General features: G+C 41.8%; 2 long non-coding RNA genes across 3 annotated transcripts; both read left to right on the forward strand.

Annotated features, from left to right (window-relative positions):
• Positions 1-243: 243 nt before the first annotated feature.
• Positions 244-22,097, forward strand: LOC310879995. Of its 2 annotated transcripts, XR_014571317.1 has the most exons (4): positions 244-323; positions 13,808-13,883; positions 19,620-19,821; positions 21,739-22,097. It is a non-coding gene; the product is annotated as an uncharacterized lncRNA (long non-coding RNA). The 2 variants fall into 2 exon arrangements; XR_014571318.1 differs by lacking the exon at positions 21,739-22,097 and having other exon boundaries at positions 19,620-20,968.
• LOC310879994 lies at positions 330-12,451 on the forward strand. The gene is made up of 4 exons (XR_014571316.1): positions 330-552; positions 10,068-10,214; positions 10,731-10,966; positions 11,880-12,451. It is a non-coding gene; the product is annotated as an uncharacterized lncRNA (long non-coding RNA).
• Positions 22,098-22,729: the final 632 nt, after the last annotated feature.

Raw genomic sequence — 22,729 nt, forward strand, 5'->3', positions numbered from 1 at the left:
GCTGCTCGCCTGTAACAACATGATGTGGAACAGGGTCAAGGTCCCCGTCACAGCTGCTCTGCCCACCCGTCCTACTGCCTGGCCGCAGAAGGAGGCCAGGTGGGCTCAATGTGGTTTGTTTGCGACAAAGCCATGTCAGCTGTTGCTCATCCCTTGTTTTTGCTGGAGGCTTGTTAGCTGATTTTTCCTAGCTATTCCAGAAGCCGAGGCTGAGCTGGCTGATATATATAATGTCCCACGGCCTGCTGGTTTTGCCCTGTCTCAGCAGGGGGGTGTTGTTTGATTTTTCTTTGCAGCTGGGGCTCCTGAGCAGGCTTCCAGAGGTAGCTAAGGCCCTAAGGCTGTATCATTGCTTACCCGAGTGCTAGGGATGGATTTTATCTGACCCAAGCTGAATGAAAGCATTTAACTTAGTTACCCTCTGAATTTTCCTTTCTGTATTGTTGTCCAATATTTGGTTGCTTTTGTTACCTATGCTAGCAGCTATGTGGTTGTAGTTTGCCCTTTAGTGAAGGGAAAACAAAAGAGGACTTAAACTTTTCTTCTTTCTTGGTAATTAGAGCTTTAATAATTTGATAAACCTTGTTAGGTGGGAATTTGGACTGAAGATATAGATGTGTGAATTAATGCTGTAATGGTAAATATAAGAGAAAGGCTCAGGTCCTTCACTTACCCATCATTTTTCTGGTTGAGAGAGAGAGTCTGTGCTTCTGCCAAGAAAACCCAGTGTCTTTTTATACATTTCACCTTCGCAGCACTTAATTTAGGGTAGTAGTTTGCTGAGTCTTCTTGAAATCTGTTGTTATTATTTTATGGTTCTTTTACTCCTTCTTGAATGTTGGAAGTTGTGGGACTGAATGGGAACCAGTGGCTGGAATGAGGAAACGCAATCATAACCGCTCCTGGTGGCTTCAGTTTCTGCCCTGTGCCAAGCCTGAATTTAGCACAGAGTTGCACGTCCAGAGCTGCTGGTGCCCGAGGCTGAGCCCCTTAGTTGTCTCTGCAGGGGAAGCTGGGCATCCCTTTAGCTGAGGTGCCTCCGTGGCTGCCTGAGGGTGTCGGCTAAGGGGAATGCTCCTTTGCGGTGGCTCGCGGTGTGGCTGGCTGGTGTGCCGTGTGTCCCCGTGGCCAAGCAGCACCACAAGGAACTGCCAGGCTGCCGAGCAAGGCCTTGCAGGTCAGGAGTGCGAACGAGAAAAAGGTGCGTGCAAAGCAGCTGAGAACTAAATCAGCAATGGCCAGCGGTGGCAATAATTGTTTGGAAATAAATGACATTCTGACTTGGGCTGCCATTTGACTGCTTCACTGGGAAGGTGATGCTTGATCTAATATAAGCTTTAGCAGCTATTGTTTTTCAGATCAACTTTTAGTTTTAATGAAGTGGAATAAATGAGTTTGAATTAGTTATCACGCTAAAAAGAAGAAAGAACATGAAGGTAGTCACTTAATTTGACAGGTCAGGCAAAATATTTCACAAATTAGCAGCGCGTTTAACTCTAATGAGATGTGATGATTTAAATTTCTCTGTGTAATGCTATCAGCAGGAATGGGATTACACCAGACTCTGTTTGGCAGGATAACTTGGCTAAAACTGCAGTCTTAAGTTGTTCCAGAAGCATAATGGGATATAAAACCCAGGTGCGGAGATGCTTTTTTCTGAATTAAAAATGAATCTGATCAGTCTGGGAGATCTTAAAACATCTGGGCTTGAAATGGCTTGAAGCCGCATCTGAGCTTGGTGGGTGCGATGTTTGATTCCTGACCATTTGCAGTGCTACCACTGCAACAGCAGTAAGGGAATTCAGGTTGTGCTGTTAAGTGCTTCGTTAACTTGAGCAATTTTCAAGTGCAGCCACTGGGGGCTGTGTGTGGCTCCTGCATGAAACCTTATTACTTAGCTGTACTTTTGCATTTACTGTGAAGAAGTTAGTCACTTAACTTTATTCTTACGGCTTTTGCCAAGACAAAGCATTGGTTTTCTGTATCACTTAAAATATTCATTTGTTCATCGTGTGAATACAAAACAGTCTGTGGCAAGAAAAAATAAGACACCTGCTCCCCACCTATCCCTGCAAAAATGTTTTGAACCCTGGTGGCTTGGATCGTTTTGGACCACAGAGCTGAGGAGCATCCCTGCTGCCGCCCCTGGAGCGGGCTACGTGCAGGCTTCTCCCCGCCCGGTCTGTGAGTCCTCGGGGCTGATGCCAAGAGATGTGACTGAGCCGAGGCTGGTGAGGGGCCTGCCTCCAGCCCCGCTCTGGGGGATGCCCCACGCAGGGGGGTCCTCACTGCCCTGTTCCCTCTGGGCTGGGACGGAGCCCAGCAGAATTGGGCCTGGTGTGGTGCGTGTTTGTGCTGGGCTTCCTCACAGCCACCTGGTGGCTTCCGCTTCAGGAAGTGTCTTTCCTTTCATGTTCTGTGTCCCAGCAGGTAAATGTGAACAGCCTGTCCTTGTTTTCCTAACAGGACCAATTCAAGGCATTTCTCAGTCAATAGATATCATGAATAATTAAAGAAATTTTGCTTATTTTTTTTCCAGAAAGCACTAAGAATTTGAAATGGTTAGACAAAACACTTGAGTCTAATTAAGGAACAATTCAGTGAAGAAAACCTTGACACTTATTTTTAGTATTTGATTCCATACCATACGAATTTAAATGTAAATTGTGCTTTGGAGAAGAATGCTTCCATGAAAAGCTGAGAGCATGTGTTGTATGCTTAGTGTTTTACAAATGGATTATCTCAGGCCTGGATTTGTAGTTCCTGCCTGTGGGCAAAATTCCACCTCAGTGCTTGCATTACTGTTAGTCATACAGCTGTATGTATATTTCTGTTCTACATATTGCTGATAGAATTGTGTGATTAAATAGGAAATATTTTTTTTTTTTTACGCAAGACATTGTGATCAGTATATTTAGGGTTGAGTTTGGATATAAGATTTGAAGTAGGCTGAGAACAGTAGGCTAAGAACTGTTTCAGTCACACGTTGCCGGCAGGATTGGAGTGCCAAGGGATTAGCGATGTCTTCAGCAGCCTTGAACAGTGGCCTGCAGGTGAGGTAACAGAACGAGGGCTGCCCCTGCTGTTAGCCCCAGCAGTGCCTGAGTCCAGCAGCTCACAGCCAGGCCAATGCACTGCTGAGGTTTTTTGCTTTTAAAAAAAGGCATTATATGGTAATTGTATTATTCTCTGCTTTACTTAATTATGAACTGAAATGAGTGAGTTCTTCAGCTCCCTAAACACCTCAATGTATTTCACAGAACTTAAATCTCTGCAGTCAGTAAAACTGGATTCAGTTCACCAGCTCGGCAAGGTTTATGCGGGGTGGCTCTGATGAGATCCTTCATCCTTGTCTGGGGAAGATTTAAGGCGCCCTCCTCCCTGTGCCGGGTGGACCTGGCTGTGATTCCTGAAGGGGCCCCCCTCTGTAGTGGGGGGAGGCAGCTGGGCGGGCGGTGGGGCAGCTTTCTGCTGGGCTGTGGGTGGCAGCGACTTCGGTTTCAGCTGCAGCGATGGCTCGGAGAGCTGGAGGCTCTTGCTTGTGTCTGTGGTCTCAGGTGGTCACCTCCTGATGGCTGCTGCTGTGCCCGGGGGATGGTGTGAGCCAAAGCACCGTGGGTCCCGCAGGATGGGTCCGGGTGCACGCTGTGGTGGATGCTGGGGGCTCGGGTGGAAAACAGTGTCAGCCTGAACTCAGCTTCCTGCCTCTCTGGTTTAACTGTCCCCATGAGTTCGGTGATTATTGTTGTTTTTTAAAGTGGAAGATACCTGTTCTTCTGAGAACTGTGGGAGCTGGAAAAACTTGAACAAAAAACATTTAAAAATACACTGCTTTCAGTGCTTCCAGATTTACGTGCCAAATTGCACTGTCAGCCTGACTATGGAGGCTTTGTAAGACTTCTTACAATTTTTTTGAAAATTAGCTTCACTTCTACAGGTTTCCCCCTTTTTTAAGCAGTGCTTTAAACCTAGTTTGTACTTTTCCTGCACAGCTACGAGAACTTTCTTGCATGTGAAGGCTGTGATTTGAGGACCGAACTCAATGCCCTCTGAGCTGGAAGCACGTTCTTCCCTGGCTCAAAGCAAAGCTGTGTTCCTCTGGCAGAATCATGTAGCTGATCTGTGGCAACACCACTTTCAGGGAGGTGTTACCTCTATCTTGCACTCCAGAGTAACTGGAAACATCAGACCTGTAGCACGCACACATGTGGCTGCAGTGAGCTTAATGAGCGTGAAGCTGGGGAAAAGCCTTCCTGAGCTTGTGACTTGCAAACTCTGCAACCCCTTCCCCCGTCTGCAATCCAATGAAGGGGTTGCCCCTCCTGTAAGAGATTTCCCTAGTCAGAAATACAGGGTTAGGCAGAGGGATTTAGGGAAGTGTTAGACTCTGTGGCGTTATGGTAGAGGGCAGCTTTCTGCTTCAGGGTGGAGTGCCTGGTCCCAGCAAGGGCCGGAGATTTAACCCGGAATCCCACTGCTGGGGGGTGAGAGCTGGAGCCAGGAGCTCTGCGTTCCTCCCCTCTGCAGGGACCAGACGTTGTGAAGCTTCTGCTCTCCGCAGTCTTGAAGTATTTAAGGATTGGGCTATAAAGTCAGTTTGTTTCTGTTAATGGATATTTAACAAAGCCACACATCCTCACGTTGCCCTGCAAATGGGCGTTTGTCCTTATTTTTAATGTGTTTGTTATGCCTCAGTTGTGTAGATGTGTAAGATTGTTTTCTTCTACTTCCAGAAACTTTAAATCCTGGTGTTTGGCTATCTCTTTCTTCAGCATTGTTGTTATACTCTGGTAATATTTCTAAAGGATGTGTTCTACATCCAGAAAATAAATTCAGTGGTGGAGGGCACTCATGTGAAACAGCCCTGCATCTTAGGTGTCAAAGGTAGATAAAATATGTATCAGCTACCGACAAGCGTTAGATTTTGTCACTGTGTTAATGCTGGTTACATATCACTCAGATAGGAGAAACATTTGCTTCTTGATTTATGTTCACTGACAATGAAATGTCCAGGATGATTAATTACAGCCCTAAATGATAGTGCCCTTACTCGTACCTCCCTGGCCTGAATGATTGAAATTAATAAATATATTTGTATTGCCGTGGAGTTTGCTATTAGCTGTTAAAATATTTGCACAATTGACATGCTGTGAAGGGATTTAGTTAAGACTTATTTTTGTAATTGGTAACTTGCTACTTTTTCATAGCAGTTTGTTGCAGGGAAAGAAGTAGGGGATTTTGAAACTGATTATAAGGTTAAGGATAACAATTTTTCTGATAATACTTTCATCTTATTATGACATCTTTGGGAATTTGTGAGTCCCTAAACCATCACTTTCTGCAAGCATTTTAAAGGCTTTTACCTTTATATTTTGTCATAATTAAGTCTATAAATTACTTTGAGAATCTGTACTTTCAGAAGATCAGACCCAGGCACATACCTGGACTAAGTCATGTAGCACGGTCTTGTCAAGAGGAGATCACAGACAGCAAAGCGTTCAGAAATATCTTTGTTACTTGCAGACACAAGACACCTACACTTACCCATCATTTGGGGAATTTTTTATTAAATTTGTTCTGATAAATCTTTGTGTGTGGGGAACAAAACAAAGAAAGCAATGACCCTTAGTCATATTTGGCTTATCTGCTCAATGGAAATGCAATATTTTCTGTTTAGACTGGAACGACCATCTTTTCACTCTGAACCTTGTTTGCCCTGAGCCTGTGCTTCTTGTTTAGGCTTCTTGTTTAGTTTTCCTTTAAATGTTTTGCTTAAAGGTAATGCTTTATTTATTTATTTACTTTTTATTTGAACTAAAATGCTTTTATAAAGTTTCTGGCTAGCTTCAGTTTTGACTTTAACTTCTCTGTGCCTCAGTACCCCGTGTGTAAACTGGAGATAATGCTGCTGCCTTACCTTGTCAGTTTAATTAATGTTGTGAAGCACTCAGATAGTGACAAACAGCAAAGAAAAGCCCAAAGGAAATGAAAAATTCTTTATTCAGAGTAGTGTTTGGACAGTATGCAGGAGATAAGGCCTCAGACATGCTGAAAAATAGGCGAACACAAAATATTAAATACATGCTCATTAAGTAAAAGGGATCCATCCTATGTGCAGGAAGGCAGGAGCACATGGCAAAATGCTGATGATGCAATTAAAGATGTAAATAAACAAGACACATGAGATGAATGAGGTGAGATCGGAAGCAATTTCTGCATTTCTGTAATCCTTAGGTGACTTTCTGTAAAGAGTAAGTGTATTAAAATGACCTTAAAACCAAAGCACTTATTAAAAAATATTGACTATTTCAACTGCAATTAGAAAAATATTTCTGTCAAGATCAATGTATTTTCTTATTACTTCTGAGTAATTCCTGATAGTGAAATATATTACGGGTTACAGGACCATATATCCTATGAGGGAAAATATTTTTTTTCTGGATTTCTTTTGTAAGGGAAAAAAAAGTAGACATGCATTATAGGCGGGGGTGATTTTTTTATTAATGCAAGAAGCTTCCCCTGACATGCCTGGAAAGGTACAAGCTTCAAGATGAATTAGTTTTGCCACGCATACAATTTTGTCAGTGACATCAGGGAAATGATATTCAGTGCTTTGGGGCTTCCAGAAGGATTTCAGAAGTCAGAAGGAGAAGGAATGAGTGGCTGCCACATATATTAATTCATTACTTTTATTGTCTGCTAGAGCATCTGCAAGCAGATAACAAGTTCCTTTAGATCTTATTGTAAGAAACCTCATATATTGGTGTGCTAGCTGAGACTGGGAGGGAACTTGAAGTGAAGGTCCTTTAAGAAAATGTAGCTAGTGCATGTTTGGCTCTTTTGTGTGTTAGAGGAAATACCAAACAAATGTTAAATATTTACTACCACCCCTCCCCAGCACTCTGCTAGGTCAGGTTTCAGTAACTTTCTCTGCACAGAAATTTTGCAGCCATCTACTCACTTGTTTGGCTCTGTTAACCCAAACCAAATGTGTGGCTCACAAGAGCAGGGTTTTTAAGGGGTAGTTTCCTAAACAATAAACTGAATTGATTAGAAAGCTCCTGGCTTGCAGTCAAGATATTTACCACCCGTTACTTCCATGAAACACTGGTATGCTTTGTACATGCATGTGAGCCTTCTCCTATTTCTTCAGAGTGGTCCTTTCTGGGTGGCTTCCAGTTATGCTTGCCCAGTGTGATTTATTCTGAGTGCAGGCTGCTTTGACATCGCGTTACGTTGTGCCACGTACAGTCTGACATCCCCTATGATCTCGGAGGATCTGAGGGTGGAGGGTCCTGTGGCAATAAAATAAATGTGTTTTTTTTTTTTTTGACAGTAGCAAATGCCTATGAACTTTTCATCATTCTTGCCAGCTCTTTCCCATTTGCATCAAGGAACATGAAAAATGATAAATGCTAAGAGCAAGAACCCGTGTGATAGGAGTGTGGTATTGCTGTCACTGGAGAAAGAAAACTTTGCGTTTAGAGAATAGATCTGAAATGTTAACCAGAAAGCCCATATAAATCTATACCTGTTTAAAATGCCAGATTGTAAAGTCATTGTCACAGATGGCAAAGAAAATAATTTAAGTACTGTATATATGCATAGCAGTGTGTTCATTTACATGGCTTGCTGCAGTAATAGATTCTTACAGCGCTTCTAGTTTCACTGGCTTTCCGTATTTGCAATCAGATCAAAATAAATTAATATAGCAGCCTCTGAATTGCCGTAAAGGAGAGATTTATGGCCCTTATTGAAATGATGAGAAAATCATTTAGGAGGGACTAACAAATAGTTGATTGTGGTGCCAAACATCTCTGGCAAATAGCAAATGCTTCTGATGTTTGTTGAATGAATTTTCTTCATCTCTTCAGATCTTGTAATCAGCCAGATCTGCTATTTCAATGGGATTTGTGAATGGGACGAAGTCTAAGCCAGCAGGCTTGTTTTCCTTTGATGCCTAGGAAATGCTGAATCTTTCCCTTATTATGCAGATATTCATCCTTCTGTATATAATTGTAGGGGAGAGAACTGGCTTCCAGGATTGCTGTAGTGGCTTCCTACAGCCAGATGCTGAGGCCTTGCTGCAGATGCATGAGGATGATGGTGAAAAGGTGTGAGGTGAGCTCCTGAGCACGCCTCTCCCTGGGGATGTGCCTGGGCAAATTGCTTAATTGGTTCTCACTGAATTTGCTGTGTGCTATTACTCTCCTTTCACATACAGTCTTACAAGGGGGTTGAGAGCTGTAGCTGATCAGCTGTCTGTAAGTTGTCAGCACACCAGGGCTCTTGGCTCAGCAGCTCTGTAAATACAGAGTATTGTTAGGAGAGATCTTGCAGCGAGTCTGAAAGCAGCGGATGTACTAACTGTGCATCACATCAGAGCTGCCTGGCTCTGGGTGCATTAACTCTTATCCCTTTCCTGAATAAGTGCACTGCCAGTTTTGGTGGCCCTTCCGAGAGGCTATTGTGATGGTGGCTTGTTTGAGCAAGGGTTTGTGCCAGGACCGGGTCCCTACTTCTGTGCACTGTCTGCTTTTACTTGTTGGTTTGCTGGGGGTTCCCAAAGATTGCCAGGAAAAAATAAAAACAGAGAAGAAAATGAAGTGGCTGCATGCTCCAGAGAAGCACAGGACCAGTGGAGAGACTGCAGTTTGTGTAGCTCCCTGGAGATGGGAATAAATTGCTTTTCATGGCTACAGTGGAAAATTGTATTGAAAGAGGACTGGAAGAATGCGTCTTGCTTAATTCCTACCCAATAGAGTTCTGTGAATTGCAAGCTGGGAAAGGAATTCAAGCTATTCTTGTAGATATTGCTTTTTGACTTTGTGTTCTCCAGCAAAGCATCACCTGCTGCTCTGCATCTACGGCACTGGACTTGGAGCAGCCAGGGCTCGCCCCCAGCTGTGTGCCAGCCTGCCCCTGTGGTCAGAGCGCTTCAGGTGAAATCTAGCAAGCTGCGTGCTTGGATCGTCATCCTTCTGTATTCTTTTCCTTAGGCTCTGTGAAATGGATGCTGTTATTTTCTTTAGTTGTACTTTTATGTTGTAAACTCTTCAAAATAGATTTTCCTTATAATATGGATGCACGGTCACCCGTTAAGTCTCAAACAATGGGTTTTTGATTTCAGTTGTGGTCTCTTAGCGCCACTGTAATCCAGGCGCTGATACCAGTGGCTGTGGATGTGCCCCCTGCCGCCCCTCGAAAGCCCATCACACATCCTGCACGCCCCACGTGCGGCGAGGCTCTGCCTGGTGCAGGAGCCCTCACCCTGCGATTCTCGTGGCTTTGGGGAGCTTGATGAGAAATGAATTCCCACAAAGGCTGTGGCAAGGCAATGGGTAACTCTTCCATACAGTCAGCTTACCCGGCATATTTTTAGTAAAATCTCATCTCTGTAGAGTACAGCGGGTTTCTTGCTTGCATGTGAACCTGTTGTGAGCTTGAACTGGGAGCTTGGAGGAAAGATACTGTGGTCAGCTACTGCCCTGCTCTGTGTTCGGGAGCTGTTGGTGAAGTAAGCCATGGATTCTGACTTTCACCAGGGTTTGAAAGCATAGGGGATGCATTTTCTAGTAACTTCTGTTTTCAGATTAAGCATTCTTGACAAGCAGCTCGGCACCCCGAGTTTTACAGTTCACTGCTGTTTGGTACAGACAGCTTCCCCGTCTCTCCCCGTGTTTATATTGACCCTTTCATTGATTTATTGTGATCATTCTTCAAATTCCTTGTGAAAGAACCGACTACCTCTTGGCATTGAACGTAGAAACCTTTCCATTATAGATAAGTTTCAGAATGGCAAATCCTGTAGGAGTTGAAAATAACTAGTTACATCTCCTATAAGAGGTTTTGTTCAAAATTAATTGAAAAGAGGAAGAAATGATTCTAGAGGTGTCATGATGGAATTTACTTTGACTTTTTAATTCTTCTCTGTCCCTGCTGTGTCAGTGAAACTGTACTTGCCATCTTTATGACTATCCTAGCTTGTTTGAGACACATGCCTATAAAATTCTTGGTGTGTTGTATAAGGAACATAACTCATATTCTGAAAGTTTTTTATTCTCTAGTTCCTTTGTTACAAACCGGCATCACCTGTGGCTATTTGCGTGTGTGCATGCGCCTCAAGAGGGAGATGTGAATCCTGAGCCAAGCTCTAAGGGTGGAACTGCATCAGGGACGTAACCGAGACACCTGAGTGCCTCGTGTCGAGGAGGGTGAGCGGTTACATTGCATGAAAGTAAGATCAACAGTACGTTTGTATGACTTAGTCTTTAACTAATGTGCTAGGAGGTTGACATACTGCGGGTAACTAAATGCTATTATGAATTCTGTTAGTCTGTAATTACAAAATATGGTTCAGTGCTACTCACATTGCTTCAAACTGGCTGTGCTACAGGACATGTAAGGCTCCTGCCTGCTGAGACAACACTGAGCCCTTCAAATTGTACTTAAACAAATTTTTCTCATTGTTATTCACCAATACTCACAGTTACCCTATGCAAATTCATGAATGGGTATGAATTCTCCTGGCTCAGTATGATATTCATTGTTAGATTAGCACCTGCTCTTCTTTCTTCAGGGAAATCATAGAAATTGTATCTCTCATGATTGATAACAAATATTCTTTTCTGAAAAAAAAGAACCACAACACATTAAGATAAAAAAGATCCCTCTTATACCTAGTCAAAGGGTGCCCCACAGAATTTCTAGAACCTCTTTTTTTCCTTCAGGAATTTATTCTACAAGGAAGCTCTGTTAGCTGAAATTCTCAACTCTTTGCATGGCAAAAGAGGCCTAAACATCTCCCCAGGGTGCTGGTGGAACAGACAGCAGAGATGTGTGTGTGCTTGGTGCTCGTGTGCTGCAGGAGGCCAGGAGGCAGGGTGGCTGTGCCTCCACAAATGTCATCGTGTTGTTTACACAGTGAGGATCTACAAATATCAATGTTTCTGCAGAGGTAAAATAGGCAAGTAATTTATACAAAATCTTCAGATTTCTCAGCTCTCCTGCCTGCGATGGTACGTGTTCACTTTGGATGTGATACTCGCCAGGTAGTGACAAGGATTCTTGGGCTGTAGCTTGGAGGCCATTTGAGAGTTTTAAACCTGTGCAGTTTTGCTGCTTTTCACAGGTTTCTTCCACAAAGAGCATGTTCTAATTCCAGGTCTGCAGATGTGCACTGCTTTGCTGTGCAAATAAATTAGTAATAAATGTAAAGTCCGGTAATTACTGTCTCTACGGAGAATTCATTTAATAAAAAGTCTGAGGTGATAAAGCTCCTGAATCCCTCCTGTGCCTCAGTTTCCCTGCCTGTAAAACAGGCTTCCCCACCTACATGGAGAGAGGATTCTCCAAAGCCACTTTTAGAGTTTGCAAAAATCTAAGACTAAATCCTGGACAAAATCAGACACCTCCCTGCCCCGTCAGCAGTAGTTCTGCTGCTCCTTGTAAAGGAGCTCTAGCAGAAGCCAGAAGAGCTCTGTGCTCAGAGTGCCCAAAGTGACAGAGGTCGTCGCTTTCTGAGTCCACATCCTCTTTACAGCCAAAACCTGGCTTCGGTATCTGAGCAGAAGGCCCATAGGGTTTCAGTCTGCATTGGAGAGTGCGAGTTGGTATGCTTTTCTCATTTTCTTCCAAGTTTAACTCCCTTGTAGTTAAAACAATGTATAATTAAAATAACCTCCTGTCTTCATTAATTATCTATGCTTTAGATTGTTATTGGGGAAGAAATCAAAGGGACCTGGCTTCTAGTTCACTCGAAGTAAATCTTGGCATGAGAAAATATGTCAGTCATGGAACAAATACTTCCTAATTTAATTGTGCACCACAGCACGCAGGGAGAGGAATTTCCCCCGTGAATGACGCATGTTTCCTTCCAGGTGACAGCAGGTCAGAAGTGGGGCGGCCCCGCTCCTGCAGGCACTTACTGGCTGAACATCGAGGTTTGCACGCACTTCTACAAGAGCAGGGTCCTGTAGGATACCACGCTCTTAAAACAGGCTTTTGGGAGGATTTAAACACCTGCAGGGCTTTCATGCTTGCAGCATCGCTGTCATCTTTGGCTGTTTCTGATGAGCAGGATAAATGCTGCTTACATAATTCAAAGAGGAAAACGTGCTGATCCCACTTCAAAGGGACTCCTGGCTGTGGATGCCGAGTGGACGGGCATGTCTCCTGGGACCTGCCGTGAGGATGCCAGCCTCCGAGGGAGTGCATGGTGCCTCCCACTGCCCAGATACACAGAGCAGTCCTGAGAGCATAATTTGATTTACTTTTTTTTTTGGCACAGATCTTTTCAAAATGTTCTCTAATGTGTCATAGGTTCGTGGTAGCTAAAGGCTGAATTTACTTACAAAAACATTTCTCAGCATCCTAGTAGAGAAAAACAAAGACTTTGTGGCACTGTCAGCAGTAGGTAGAAACTGCTCTCTGCTTCTGTCCATGAAAGGTTGAGTGCTAGACTGTTATTGGACTCCTTCTGGGTATAACAATGAAAAATACATATCTTAAATAGGCATGAAATCCATTATGGAAGAAAACCATCAGTGTTCTAGTGATTATTACTTTTTTTGTGGGGTGATGGAGGTTTTCTAGAAGTCGTTTATGAGCACTAACATCTGCCGACTGTTATAGCACATCTGCAGGGGACAAATGTAAATAACTTGTGTCTTTCGGTACTCAAGAAAATTCAGCTGTACTTGTTTGGTTGTAATTGGTCTGTATTGTTTGCCCCAGAAAGCAGTATTAAGACTGTTACATAATAAAATATCTAGGTCGTCTGTATAATGCAAATAGTATTGAAACCTTATTTACAGCTAACTATGCTTTGTTTTATTTGCATTCACATTAATTCCTATTAGAATCCAGATTTTATCTCTGGGAAGTTACAAATTCTGCTCTCTGCCAATCTCACTTTTCTGTGGAAAACCATCAGAGCTGATCTCTTCTGCCTTACCTCTCACTGCAAGGTCTTCCTCTCTGGCTGGTCTGCCCCTGAGCCGTCCCAAGTGAAGCTCACAGCACTGCTGCTGGCATTTCTTCACCTGCCTTACCCAGGGAGCAAACCCTCCCGCATCAGATTGGCACCCACTTTGCTCTCCCGTGTGCATCCTCAGGCATGCCTCTAGAAAGTAGAAATTTTCTTTAAATTTTAACTATTTTTCAGGGTTTTAAAACTGCACAACGGGTGTCTTTATTTATGGGCTGAAATATCCCATTTCACTTCCCATCCAATGCTGCTTTATTTCACTTGTCACCTCAGTCACCATGTGGTGCAATTCATGGTTGCTTTTGTGAGCAAACAGTGATCATGCGGTTGAAACGCTGGACTCTACTTGCTTTTGACATTTATATTTAATCCCCTTTAAATTCCCTCCTGTCACAGACAGGGAAAATCTGTCTCTCTTTTTGGGGCTTTTTCCCAGGTGAAAAGCAGGGATAGTAGTGGTTTGCTCCTCAGAAACATTCTGTGAGCATAAGTAAGTCCATCTTTCTGAAGTGTTTGGGTGTTAGTGTGCTGGGCACACGATGACTGATAGAGAAACACGTACATTTGGTCTATGTTTGAACGTTCTCCCAGTATAACGCACTGGCAGTTAAAGAAGTAACTGTGTGCTTGCGGTGACAAACGTAATGTATGGGTAACAAATGGTGCTCAAACTTTTCGTAAGAATAAACATAACTTATACCAGCAAATTAACTGTGTATGCAAACTAAAGGGGATTTAACAAAACATTCTAATGCATCTTTTAAGCGCAGACAACCTATCACATTAAAAAGCTTACGTCTCTTTGTTTTGTTTTCTCAGCCGAAAGCTTAGCACAGTCCCGTCCGTGACTGGTTTCCAGCTTGCTATCACAGCATAAGCAACAACAACATCAACGGTGAGATCCTTCAAGCTGAATAATAGAGGTATTTGTGGGCACAAAATAGGATGACTATATTTAATGAGCTAGAAACTGTGTACTGTGAATTTATTTCTAGAGCTATTTTAGTTATAGAGATACAACAACATTAAACTTCTCTCTACATTCCCTTGCTAATCTCAAGTAGCAATAAGTATGGTAATTAGCTTTCACAAAAATTAGGTATTCAAAGGGAGCTTAATTGCGTAACGTCAAGTGGATACAGGAGCTGATAACTCGCTCCCAGGGGACGGGGCAGGGCCAATATCTGGGCAGCGCCATGCGGCCAGCAGCCCGCTGCCGAAGGGGCGCCGCCACCAGGGTGGTGGTGCTTGGGTAGAGCCTGTGCGGAGAGGCTTAGGCAGTGCAGAGGATAAACAATAAAGTAGAGTTACTCCCTGTCGGGGATTTGGAGTCATAGCTCATTAAATTCCCTGGCATAATACAAGTTATTCTTCTATTGTGTGAGGCACAGGTACTGCTTTGTTTTGGGCTGATTGATGCGGCGCACGTAGCTTTTCCCAAGGTGCCTAATTGAAAGCACCTCGTCAAAGCTGCAAGGTGTGCTGACACTACCTTTGAAGTTACCATGTAACGTCAGAGCCTCCTGAGTTATTCTACTTTATTTTTGCTTCATATTCTGAATGATTATCATTAAATAGATTGATGTTTTCCTGGGAAGATTAATGCATGTAGTTGGATGAGATTTAATTTCAGGTTTTAAATGCGGTTATTGTGTTCTGGCTTTAATGGCAAACAACCAGATAGCTGACTCCTTCCCAAACTGTGCTTTTCGTCCCTGGAGAGGTCTAACGTGGATATCTATATTTTACTGTAAGACATAAAACTGAAGAAGGCCACAGCATTGCTATAATGACTCCATGGGATGTGACTGACTTCCATTGGCTCTGCAGCTTATTTATCATTATGGAGAGAGTGCATATAACCCTCTTCGTGGCCTGGGGAACTTATTGCTCTAAGCTTAATGTGGACCCACCTACCCCTTGTTGGCAGAGTTTGGCTGCACACCGTGGCTCTGAGATAGCAAGGCAATTTAGTTTTCCTGTTACAGAAGCTGACTTTAACTCTCATATCATCTGCAAAGATCTTCAGTACTTGAAGTTCCCTGTGATCCCCTACAAGGATGATGTTTTAATGTTTAAGCTGGAGGTGAACAATGAATTTATTAGACATAAAGCCCCCAACTCTTGTTAGTTTTTAGGTAATTTTGTGTAAATTCAGGTGATAATAAAATGGGTTTATGCAGTAATTATTGGAGCAAATTATCACCTGAGATAATAGTGGGCCATTTAAAATGAAAAGACCAAGGATCTACATGCAAAAGGAAGATAACTTACTTTGCTTGAGATTTTATAACTTATTCAAGTCCCAGTGGGCTTCCTGTATTCATAGGGAGTGTCATGCTGAGGATCTTTTGTGCCCTAGGAGTGAATTTTTCTTGAGCTGAATCTGTCTGAATGTGCTTCTCTGCTAACTTTAGAGATAGGTAAGGTGTCACTGAATAGGAATTTTATATATATATATATATATATATATATATTTTGCTATAACAATTTGATATCCTTATTAGAAGTTCAAGAATCTTGCGGTTAACAATTTACATTCAGATAGTTTACACTCAGTTTACATAATTATATACTCTCTCTGGCTCCCAAGTAAACAATACTGTGTCATCTAGATTTTTGATATTTAATTGGTCAATTTCCAGCTTTCCAGCTTAGGGAAAGTTCTAGATACAGACCAGCAGAATGATCTGTAAGCTATTCTGCTCAGAGAACCCTTGGGTAAGACCAGAATTGGTTGCACACTTTCATCAGGTTTTCATAAGGTTCATGCCGTGGTTATTAGTTTCCTTTCTCCACTCTCATAGAATGAACGATGTTCATTCCTTCCTTTTATTGTATAAAACAGTTTAGCGTTCTTGCTTCTCTCCACCATTATCCATGTTTTGAAATCACACAGTATCTCCAGTGTTGTTATGATCACCACTGGGTTTTTGGATTGTCCCACTCCTGTGGCAATTCCCCCTTTGAACTGTGGCACCGTAGCCTGTTTCCAGTTAAATGTAAGGGACTTCTCTTTTATGAGTCACCTTGGCAGGTTGATTATGATTCTCCTCATCTCTCAGATGCCATCTGTCCCCTCTTCCCAACCCCATACTTTTCCCTAATCCCTACCAGCAGAGTTTAAATGGAGAAGATTTTATAGAAAACCAATATTGGTAGACTTATTGTTGACAATTCATTCTTTTTTCTGATGTTTTATTTATGTTAAAAGCTACCATAACTTAGACCTAAAATAAAGAGGAAACGACAGTTGAACTCTCAGGCAGACTAATCCAGCATTCCTAAGAAATGCTGCTTCAGATATAAGATTTGAACACTACTTAGAGGCAGGTAGACATAGAGTCTGTGTGGCTTCACAACAAAAGCATGTATGACTATATATTCATGCACATATACTTAGACTCTTATATATAAACGTGCTTTTGTTCTGAAGCCAGTTTCTAATCATTTCAGGATGTTACTATTTCTGTCATATTGTTAAGTGATTAATTAACTGACAAAAGAGTCTATTCTATCTTCAACTTTTAATAATTCTTAAATGCTTGGATGGAGCTGATTCAAACCCTTTTATCAAGGATTTTCTTCAATGTTGTTGAGAAAGACAAACACATCTCTGAACCAGCAGCTGTATTTTAAATTGTTATTGTTTTAGATGCAAAAAGCAGTAACAGTAACCATCTACTGAAGATGCAAATATAAAATCCAGTATTATTTTTGTATCCTGGATTTATATTGTACATAATATATAATTTAAAACTTAAGTTGTCATTTAAGCTGCAGAGCACACATACAAGCTGCTTAACACCTGGCTGGTTCCTTTGAGATCAATTGAAATAGTAAAATCGAACAAATAATTGTGTTTTGGGTCAAGACAGTGGTAGAACGAAGTTGACTATTGCTCAAGGATATAGCAACTTCAGCATCAATAATACATAACATGCAGCTATATGAATAAATCTCTTTTGGTATTCAATTCAGTGGTTCCTCATCCTTAAAAGATTAGTTTTGTAAATGCATTTTGCAGCGGTGTGTAAATTATTACCTTTGGAGAAGCATGGTACACTTACCGGAGAACTACTTGGAAGGTTCAACAGTGTGTTTTTTCAGTAATGTATGAGAATCACTGATCCTGGATAAACGCAGCAGAGCCAGTTATCGTGACTGACATACTATAGGGTAAAATGAATTCAAATTGCAAAAGAGTCCGTTACTCAAAACCAGTTTTGGGATCTTGTTGAACTGTGCAATAACTGGACAAAGTTCCACATTTCTCCTTCCAGTTTATGCTTATCTGAACAATAAAAAGTTGGAGGGTGAATTTACATTTTATTCATGTTGTATTTACTTGACATAAGCTGCTAAAACAAAAACACTTTCTTAGTGTTTTATTAAAGGATTCAAAACCTGTTTCTTGGGATTTTTGTCTGAAAAGATCTTTTAATGAATCATTTCTGAAAATACAATCAATCTTTTCTGAAACATCAGTATATAGTGGTCATATAATACAGTGTGGGGCAGGAACTGTAATCTCTCCCAGGCACAAATAAATCACAATCAATACTCTTAATGAAACTGAGTTCTGCTTGGCAATGTCTCCTGCGATAGGGGTGGCAATTACTCTTTCTACTTAATATCGGTATTTTTTGGTGACTGTGATGGTCTGATGGTGAACAAAGCAAGGCTGTAGTGAGAGGTAATAACTGGAAGAAAGGCTCGTGTCACTTGGTACAGTCGTGGGAATGGCTGCATTGGGTCAGACCACTGTTATACCCTGTGGCTCGAGAGGGGTAGGAGCCAGCAGAGAGAACATGGGGAGCAGGTGAAAAAAAGTCATTCAGTAATGCTGTTAAACAGCAAAGAAATTACCCTCCCTGCAGACTTTGCCTATCTGTAGTGACTGAAGCAGTGTCTGACGCTGACAGCGTTTGACAAACAATTGTCCTGATAGGATTTGCCATCATCAAAGTGAGGGCATTGCTGTATATTGCTTTTGATTAAATTCTTCTCTGCCAGCTGCCTCATGTGGGTGACTGGGGGAGGCCGGTGACCTCCAGCCCCCTGGTGTCCCAGCGCCTGGGGCTCCCAGAGCTGCTGGGGTCTGGTTCTCGTAAACCCTCCCGGTGCTTGCAGGCTCCCTCGCTCTGGGACAGCCCATCGGCGGGGGTGGCTGAGGCTCCAGCTCTGCTTTGAAAAGTGCTTTGCAAACGTGGAAATACATTCTATTCTAAACTGGTTTCAAAACTGGGATTTTTTTCCTCTTTGAAATGTAGCAGTTTTTTCCTCACTTGCAAGATACAGTAATACCAAGTCAGAGACATTTTACTGGCAGTGCTGCAGTGATGAACAGGCTTTCATGGGGGTGTAGGAGAAAAGAGTTAAGCTTGTCACTAGTTGCCTTAAAATGTTGTGTACAGTGATAACATAGTCTTGCAGTGTAGTGGCTGCCTTCATTATTCCTTCCTTCAGTCTTTCAGAGACTCAGTCTTTTGTCAGCTGTGACTCCAGTACTTTCTCTCTCCATTCTAAACACTTAACATTGTAAACCCCATCAGTGCCCTTCTGTCCCAAAATTGAGGATGCACCTACACTCATGCTACTCATACTATTAGTTAATAACCTTTCTACTGATAAGATACTTTTTTTGTAAGGTCATAGAGCATTCATAGCATAGTACTGTGATATTTATATTGGAGTTATTCCACAATAGAGCTTGCAAGGCTGAATCATGACAACTTCTGTGTGGAGAAGTGCCTCTTCTAAACTCTACTTGGGTATTTAAGTGCCACTGCAATAATCAGATGCTATATGCACAGGTCTCAAAGGGCAGAGCTAGGACTGACAATCTTAAAAATAATTGCTTGCCGGAAATGTTTTCAAACTCTAGTAAGCTAGAGATGTTTTCTCGGTCCCAAAATATTTATAGAGTTACTTGGACTAGAATACTAACATGATTTTTTTTTTAACAGTGACTTTTAGTGAGAAATTACTGGCCTTATTATGGATACAAAATTAAGGATGTGGTAAAAATATCTGTAGCTTTTAGTAACTCATGAAGAGTTTCTTTCTACAGAGAATGCCTAACTGATGAATCTAGCTCAGCTTATGGAGTAAGTGGAGGCATTAAGATATGACAAAGTGTGGACCTATTTCTATATGCAGATCTGCAGCAGAAATTGTAAGGCCACAATTAACATTGTGCTAATCTCTAGGTTTAGAAATATATTTTACAAAATGCATTAAAAATGCATGTTGAAATGCCAAGCATCTTTATGACGTTGTGTTCAAATGTACAAAGGTGTGTATTCTTAAAGAACTGAAGGGCTAGCCAGGGTAGATTCAAAGCACATTAAAATATTTAGGAAGTAGTATTGCAAAGCACAACAATCTGATTTATGAATAGGAGGAAATTAAAGTGATATGCCATACCTAATTATTTTTGTTTTTGACTTAGAAATATCATAACTGTCATAAAACAAAATTGTCTTTTGATTGTAGTAATATACATTGAAATAACACGTAGGAAAGTTAATCTTCTGAATCTTATGAAAAAGCTTATGAAATAAGTTATTTTGTACTGAGGATACATTTCTGCTAAAAGTTCTCTTCTATCTGAAATACTTAATTTTAGGAGTGAAATGAAACAGTGGATCTCACGATGGCCTGATGAGGTGTTCCTCCGTACGAGGAGCAGGAAGGCAGGCAGTCCGACTCACGGAGCTCCGTGCTACGCCTGTAGCCTGAGCACAAGCTCACTGCAAACGTCTGTGCCTGGGGACTCCCTGATGTTCCGCTACCTTTCCATCAGGGGAACAAGCTGTAGAAAAGATGAGGTAGTCTCACGTGGCAGAGGCTGGCCCTTAAACAGCTTTTGTTGTAGGTTTCCTCCAGAGTCTTGAGCAAGTCACTACCGCCTGGTGTGCTTGGGATCTGCCCAACGGGATAATCTAGTAGCCCCTTGTTTTGCTCTTTTGAGGACATGGCGAGAACATCCCAGGAAAAGCGGAGCAGTACATGTAACAACCTATATGAGATACTGTAGAAACAAAGCTGATTCCCTCGGCAGCACTCGCTGAGGTCTGACACCTGGCCTCACGGCAAAAGGGAAGTTTTAAATATTCCATTTTGTGCATCATTGGCCAACTCAGAATTGACTGATTTATATTCAACGTGAAAACTGGATTTCAAAGTACCTTTAAGAGTGTTGCAAGAGGGCGGCTGGCCTGACAAGAAAATTATTCTGTGGTATCACTACATAATGTAGCTAATGAATTAAATCTAAAAATCTAACAACCTAAGGTTAAGTCTGTTTGAGATGTATAAAAATTCACATGAAAATGAGTTTTTGTATTAAAGTATCATAACTCATTTTTAATTCTGCCAGAACATACATTACATCAGTGCATCTCTGTATGCACAGTTGTAAGGTGTTACACCACACATTTAATCTAAATACCAAACCATGATTATTTTCACATTTCTGTCATAAACCTTGTGTTTTATTTTTACAGCGCATCCATGTCAGGAATCATATGAACAATGATGGCCAATATTTGCTTCGTTAATAGAGGTTTAAGTGGGGATTAATAGAAATAGCCTGATTATTCATGTTATTCAAGATGAAAAAAGTGTCATTCCAACCAATAGCAATAGGCACTATTATTTACCATTTATGTTGAAACGCATGGTTATTTTGGTTGCTTGATACCTGTTGTAATGGTAGACCTTCCACTAACATTTTTTTTTTGTGAAAGTCCTGCTCTTAACTCATTAGTCTTGAAGAGCCTAGGTGGTATTTTTGTTAGCGTTTCACCTGGGCCACTGCTGCTGTTCTTTTGGCTGCTCCCCCCTGCAGTGGGCACTGCTCTGCCCAACCCTCTGGCCGAGTTCCTGCGGGGCTGTTCCTGTCCCTGCTCAGGCACAGACCCCTAAGAAAATAATTTTCTTAGGTTCACACTTTATGCCCAATAAGTTTAACTTCAGAAGAATTTATTGCTTTGTTTTAATGACTCATTAAAATACCATCTTGTTTGTGGCGTGTCTTCACTTGAGGCAATACTTGAGAAGTTTTCAGTTATAAAATTTCATTTTTATAAATCATAAAAAGCTATTTCAATCTACAAATTCTCTGTGGAGAAGGTACGGTGATTGCCAACAGCTCGGTGACTAACCAATGTTTAAATGTGCACTGGCATTTTTCAACAAACATTTCCTGAAGTGTTTTTTATATACAAAACTTGAATCTTCAAGTGGGACAGTCGGATTAAGATGATAGGAAGTGGTAGTTCAGAATGATTCATTTTGGGCTATCAAATCATCTCTGTTATTAAAAAAAAAAAAATAGATTTATTCATTGAACCTTAACAGCTTCTTCCAAAAGTTGTTCTAATTTATCAACTTAATACAAATATGCCCTTTTAAAAGTGCTAGTATTACTAATATTAAAAGAAATCACATGCATCAAAAGGCCAGGAAGCATCGGTAGCTTTTTGGATGCTGATATGTTTTTGTTATAACAAACCACTGCACCTTCCAGACTTCTAAGCTCACTGTTGGTGTGTGATTACCCTCATGCTGCATCTACTTCAGGAATCCCATGGTGTCCATCACAGCAGTAGCTAAGCTGTTCCTCAGTAAGCAGCACGCTGATATTGCTGACTTGTACCCTTAACAGACACCCATAATTTTTTTATATCATTGTACATATGTGGTGGACTTGGGTGGGGCTAATTATTTTTTTTTTTAATTAGAAGAGGACAAACATCACCCTTGCAAGCAGTACCTGCGGGAAGCTCTGACTCCGCGTGTTCCTCCTGGGCGCAGGTTCCTCATTGCAGGTGGTGACGAGAGGGATGGGGGAACTGCTGCACGGCCTCTGCTCCCAGAAAATATAACCAAATACTTGTGAGTGATTGATGATCATACAGACCACAACATGTAAACTGAGCAAATTATTTCCAGTTGTCGTAATTTACCTGTGAGTATTTTGAGGGTTGGCGAATTAAATTATGGACTGGATTGACTTGGCAGACAAGATCATTTGTTTTTTTGAGCTGTTCTGAGGTTCTTTCTCATCTCCTGTCTTCTAAGTGATAACTCTGTTCGTATTGCTGAATTTTAGAATCTCTCCACTCTTGCAAGAGTTTGAACAGCTCCCTTGACTGTGCAGCACTTCTCTGCCTTGGTACTAGAGATGTAAAATTGAGTGAGTGAAAAAGTTAAAGCTGTCCTTCTGGGTGTGCTGCAGTTCTCTGGCTTCAGCGCTGTGCTCGCAGGTGTGGGGAGCTTTGGGTCTCAGCACCTCTACTTCACCAGCACCAGCTTTTAGCTCTGGGTTCAGACAATGCAACCACGCTTGGCTCAGGCTCTACCTTCTGCACTTCAGGCACCGTCTCTTGTATCCAGACAGCGTCCGCCCACCAAGTACCTTCTCCCCTTGCATCCTTATTCCGAGTGTCAGAAATGCCATGGGATAATTGCGGTGTCATTGAACCTCTTGCTTTCCGGCCGAGTTTCAGAAGTGGAAAATTAAATGTATTGAAAGCAATTGAGGCCATTGTGTCTTCCTGGTGAGCCATGGTAACTGTCAGAGGCAGGAATTAGTCTTGTCTGGATACAGAAGAACAGAAATGTTTATCTATTTCAGTGAGAGGTGAAATAGAATATATAGGCTGAAGCTAAAGTATGCTAACAGGGTTGGCTGTAATGAGATTATACGTCTTATAAGCACTAATGATTATA

This window comes from Anser anser (genome assembly GCF_964211835.1).
Source record: "Anser anser genome assembly, chromosome: 12".
NCBI classification, from domain to species: Eukaryota; Metazoa; Chordata; class Aves; order Anseriformes; family Anatidae; genus Anser; species Anser anser.